Source organism: Mytilus trossulus, chromosome 14, assembly GCF_036588685.1.
Source record: "Mytilus trossulus isolate FHL-02 chromosome 14, PNRI_Mtr1.1.1.hap1, whole genome shotgun sequence".
Taxonomy (NCBI): domain Eukaryota; kingdom Metazoa; phylum Mollusca; class Bivalvia; order Mytilida; family Mytilidae; genus Mytilus; species Mytilus trossulus.
In genome coordinates, this window is record NC_086386.1 from 33,082,545 (window position 1) to 33,089,219 (window position 6,675).

A 6,675-nucleotide genomic window follows, 5' to 3' on the forward strand; every position below is an offset into this window, starting at 1 on the left:
TGATACATTATCAAATTGTACAAATCTATATATTTGAAAGGATTTCCCCGACGTCATGATCTGTTGTAATCAAACACATAGTATATTAAATTTAATGATATTACACCTGGTGTTCGGGATATTATTTAAGTCATATTCGACCAAGGCCGTACATCCTCATCAGGTATCCTAGCCTTATTTGATATTCAATTATTACTTTCTAATTATAATCAATATTTTTTTAATCTAAAGTTATCGGTCTTAATGTTGATTATCTACAGTTCAAAGTCAGTCTACATAAATTGTATTAGATGTGACATCTTTAATTAATATCTTTTAGCAGTTCAAACTATGGCAAATAGCCTTTTGTGTTTGTATGCTATAAGATAGATGTTTACTAATCTTCCCAAAGAAGCTCTATTAAAAGCCGTTGACGAGCTTATGGCAATTTTAACAATTCAAACTACAAATCCTATGTTCTGACGGTCAATGTATACATATTTCTATTAAGGCTCATTTCAGAAAATAATGTAATTTAATTAGATGTATTTTGTTTTACAAATAGTATATGTACGGCAAATGGTGCAGACCCTTTACTGGCAATCAATGACATACTTATGTGTTAAACTGTCCAAGTCTATTTTTGTATATTTATGTTTGTGTGTGTATGAGTGTAATATCATCAAATCATAGTTCTTCTTACTGCACCTTCCTCTACAAAACAAAACAATTACAAAAGATATTGCTCAATTGCCATATAAACGTAAAAACGACGGCTGCTTACACTGATAACCATTAAATGTATCCAAAATGGTTTTGCTTGTCGGCTATTCGCTGGTATAAATGTATGAAAGAAACGAACCGAGATCTTTATGGTTATGTTTTTCTCGTGGAATTCCAGGAAAAAAGAACGCAAGCCTACCAGAATTTACCTTTGATATCAAATTTCGCTCGTCTATACATCCCGGACATAATTCGTGACCAAAGACAGGATAAGAGTAAGTTGGTAATGTTTTTCATGTGTTTCATGAAAATAATAGTCAATGTAGATAGTATATTTTAGCTTATGATTGGATCAGTCGTACGTTTTAAAACATCGCTGTGATTTAAACAAGATTTCTTGATTGACAACATATTTGTTTCGTAAGGAAGGTGTGCATTTTTCAAATAACACTTGTGATTCCCCTTGGAACCAACTACTTTTCTTCTTGTCGGTTTAGTCCTTCATTCATTTATATAAGAAACAAACTTCATATAGAAACTTCGTATTAAAAAGAACCAATTGGATTATATTCTTTTTTTCTCTTTGATTACATTGTAGTTGTTTATCTATAACTGAAAATCACTAGATTATGCAAAGTATTTGCTAAATAAAAAAAATGGATATCGTCCTAAAAAACAGTCTTATCAGCAATACAGTGATATAAATGATTTGTTTTGTTATAAAAAGAAAAACAAACAATCATTATTATAAAAAAAAATGCATTCTAATTTTAATAATTATTGATTACAAATCTTTTCATTTAGACAGCTGACATGGTTCAAAATTACATAAGCCTTACTATGAAGTTGTTAAAAAAAAAACTAAACATATATTTTGTTGTTTTTATATGTTACAAATACTTTATCGCTAATTGCAGTCAGTCAAAATGAGTTTACAAACATTGCTAATGTCTTACGCGAACTACAATGTATTCTTGACAGAGACGAGTAACGCATGTTCTCATCATAATGTTCTATGGAAGATATACAAACAAAGAAAAGCGAAACACAGGAGCCGCGAAAAGAAACATTTTGTTGACTTATTCTGCGAAAAGAGATCATTTTCATACTGGTAAATTATTGATTTAAGAAATCTTTTGTAATCTATGAAAAATACACCTTCAAACTTCGTTGTTATACTATTGCATGGCCCTTTACTTGTATAAAGATATTGTTTACATCAGGTTATTGACCACCGAAAACCCTGAGAAATTATGTCAACGGTAAATTCAAGAAATGCTTAAAATCCATTTCATGATGGTGATGAATTATTGATATGTTTGTTGTACTAAATTTATTATTTATTTATACTTTTTATGTGTATGTTGGATGGAGGTATACTATTATCCTAATTCTCATTTTTGGTTTAATACTACAAGAGAAAAGAGTTCTTCTGAATAAACCGTTAACAAGTGTTTACAAATATATATTTTTGTGTGAATTTGTTTTTTCTCAAAACATAAGACACATAACAACTTATAAAGTTATAGTAGAATAATTAGTAACTTACCAAGTAGCTAGAAATTTTATACACCTTAGCATATCATTTATTTCTTGCTTCATATATGCATGTAATTAAGGTTACATTTTAAATATAACTGAACAGTGGTTACTTATGCTTATATCTAGGAATTAGAAGTGTTTTAACTCATAATTAAAGCCATGGGTGCACTTATACCGAATCGCAATGGCAAAAAATGAAAATAGGAACCCAATCTTGCAATTTATTTGCCAAAAATATTTTCTTTCGGTATACAAGTCAAATAATGCATATTTGACTGGTTTTTTTTTCATTGGGGTGTCAGGATTATCCAAAGAAAAACCTAAATACAGTCGATATTTCATTAAATCAATGCTGATACCCCTCTACAAAAAACTCAATATATGCAAGATCTATAAAAAAAAACTACTATAAAATATATAAAAGATTTTACCTACTACATCCTAAAACTATATAAAAATCTGAACAGACAGAACAACTTTTCTGTTCCCATGTGATGTGTATTCTAAAGTAATTTTATTTTATGCATACAATTTGAAAGAGTAAAATTGTCAAAAAACCTCAGGCAATAAATTGACCACACTAGGACTGTATTTGTAGACAACCAATGATAACAGAAAAACAACTGTGTTCCATGACCAACCACATTATGGAGAGGAACCCATGCTAAAACGGCATTGAACTTAATAGACATGATGCCATTATGACCTAGTGTTCACTGTTACTTATAATTGTAAAAGATTGATGCATGCAAATCTTGAAATTCAAATTAACATGTGTACACACTTGGTCATTATCATTTATGGTACTCACTTACCGACCTTTATTTATTTCGATACATAACTTCCATATCCCTTATTTATCTATACATACATCGCAGCTTTAAAGTAATAAATATACTACAAAGACTACAATAGTGTGTTAACATACCAGGATGCATTCAATTAATCTTATAAAATATATGAAACATGAGTGAAACAATATTTTTTTCGAATCTCATTTCCTGCCGTTGCCAAAAAAAGGAACAAAACCAACAGACACATAATAATAACAAAACACAACAACGAAATTTAAAGACTTAGCTACATGACCACCATCATAAGTCAAATGATTTCAGGTGCTCCACATATGATGCCCTTCGTGCTGCTATGTACAACTTGGTAATTTCGGTAGACCATATTCGCGAAAAGGTGCAAATGTGGTTACAACATTAGAAACTTATTCGCTGTCATTTATGAAACGGATATTTCAACCAACCCGGGATGACATTCGTTAAATACACGAAGGAATTATTACAATTTTTCGTTTTGGAACTCTTTAATATCTTTTTGTGTTCAGCAAACCTCTATAAGGAAAATCATAATAGGAAATACAAGCCCAGGAATATTTTATAAATTGGTAGATATATACTCCGAATGCCAGCGCTGCGGGTATGATGCTACATAGACATGAAGTGTTCACAATTGGGAAGGCTGAAATCATTTATTTCCTAGAAAATGTTTTTGTTAAACCAACTGTAACTGTCAATGTCTAGATACAAGTCCAGATATTAGACAGACTTAACTATTTATATGATATCCTGTAATTAAAGTATGAGGGGATAGAAGCATGCAACATAGTCACCAGAATATAGCAGAAAGTAAAGGCTCTTCTAACTTCTTTTTCATCTTACTTACAAGTTTCTCTTTGAAGTCAGTCACATATGAATATTAAAACAAGTCAACAAAAAGAGGTCAAAGTCGGTTTCCATTGGAATACTGATTGTTTGTTCAAAAACACATCCTCATACCATAACAAATAAGTTTTCAATCAAGATATCAAGCATCTTGATAGTGTCTGCTTAAGATAATATTTTGTTTGAAATAGAGAGCGTTTTTTACCAATAAAATTGAGAAAGGAAATGGAGAATGTTTCAAAGCGACAACAACCCGATCATAGAACAGACAATAGCGGAAGGCCCCAAATGGGGCTTCAATGTAGCGAGAAACTCCCGTGCCCGTAGGAGTCCTTCAGTTGGCCCGTAAAAATAAGTTTACTATTACAGGGATAATGGACGTCATATTAAACTCCGAATCATACACAAGAAACTAAATTAAAAATCATACAAGACTAACAAAGGCCAGAGTCTCTCCTGACGTGGGACAGGCGCACAATTGCAGCTTTGCCCCTCCCTTTACACAACGTACTTGTATCTACTTTGGCCATTCTTTTTTTTTATAAATATGTGTTAAGAAAGTTCACATACGATCGTGTTGACGAACTGACTTTCTTGCTATAAATAACATATACAAATTTTATAACATTTCTTTGTAAAATGAGTTATGCACCTTTGTATGGCTAATATGAAGAAAATAACTCCAAATAAATGATCTATTTAATATCATATATATATAAATTCGATTATATTGTTAGATAAAAGGTCGCACACATTAATATTGTAACTAATTCACAAAGTCTGCAAATTGACGCATAGAACTAACCCGATTTAGTAGTGTAAATTTAGACTCCAATGTGTTAAGAAAGTTCACATACGATCGTGTTGACGAACTGACTTTCTTGCTATAAATAACATATACAAATTTTATAACATTTCTTTGTAAAATGAGTTATGCACCTTTGTATGGCTAATATGAAGAAAATAACTCCAAATAAATGATCTATTTAATATCATATATATATAAATTCGATTATATTGTTAGATAAAAGGTCGCACACATTAATATTGTAACTAATTCACAAAGTCTGCAAATTGAAGCATAGAACTAACCCGATTTAGTAGTGTAAATTTAGACTCCAATGTATTGGTATTCATTGTGTTTGCCTTATCTTCGCACATTGTTGTTTTTATTAAAAAAAAAAAAAAAAAGCGACGTTTTACTTCTTATATATGATATGCAGCTTTTTATAAATATATTGAGTCATTTTAGGGTGAAAAAAATATGAAAATGATATAAACAACCAGATTGTATGATGCATTGAAGGAAAATATTATCGTTTGTGTTTTCTTTATATTTTTTCTGCTATTGTTTTATTAGATTTGTTGGTACAGATTTCCATATGTCCTGCTATTCAAGATAAAAAAAAATGAATTGATTTAAATGTACTGTTATAAGATGGAAGGAATGAGTTTGTATTATATTTTTATAGTTTAATTTTACAACTTTTGATATGTACATGTGTCTTCTTGGATCCTTTTTTTGACGATGCAAGTGTAAATCATGACCTGTATTATTTAGATTGCTGATCTAATGATATTGATAATAGTACTTTAAAGTAAACTCATCATAGATATCAGGAATTTGTTTTGTATAAACGCCAAACGCGCGTTTTGTCTACAAAAGACTCGTCAGTGACGCTCGAATCCCAAAAAGTTAAAAAGGCCAAATAAAATAAAGATAAAGAGCATTCAGGACTAAAAGGTTATGCCAAATCCAGGGAAAAAGATAATACATGCCTGAGGTAGAAAAAGGAGGGTCGAAAGATACCAGAGCGACACTCAAACTCGTAAATGAAAAACAAACTGACAATGACATGGATAAAATAATAATAATAAAAAAAAAACATACATACATACAAACAAATAACAGTACAAAAGCAACAGCATAAAAAACTAAAAACTCCAAAAAAACGGGGATCTCAGATACTACGTAAGAATAGTTTGATCGTGCTCCACATTTGGCAACCGTCGTGTTCTGCTCATACTATGACAAAACCGGTAAATAGTCTTATAAGGTTTGGAACATTTATGACAAGGGAACGGGATTGAAGCTACGACATAAGGAACATATACGATATCATCTATGATACGGATATTTCGGAACGGTAAACTTACTCATGATGGCGTCCATAAAAATCACAAGCTGTTCCCTTACCAATGCCAGAGAGTCTGTCATTCAACTGTGAAAATTGTGTAGTGTACACCGACAACCAACTTTTGCAATTGCTTTGGTTGGTTACAATTACTTGTATGACATATGGATTATGGCCGTCCTACAAAATATCGCCTACTGGAGATCATTTTAGGACCAATATCATCAATTTAAAATATGTTTCCTACACTCACAACGTCAAACTGGAATGCTACCTTGAACTTTTTGATACAAAGTTCTAAGATGGTGATTGAAAATTAAAATTAGTTAACTTCTTCTGTGGCTAACACATGTAACCCAGTGACACTTTTACTATGAAGTTTCAAGAAAATTTTATCATACAACGAAAAGTTAACATGCACTACACAAATTCAAAGGTAAAAAAGGTCTATGCGGCATATTTTAACATGTATATACCCTGAAAATGTAAGTGATTAAACTAATACTAAGATTATGTACTTCGACTAGCTTTATGTTTTGCCTATTTCAAAAATAATTGTGACTGCAATAGTGTTTTTGTATACTTTTAACATGACTCTAGGAGATGAAACATAGAGATCATAT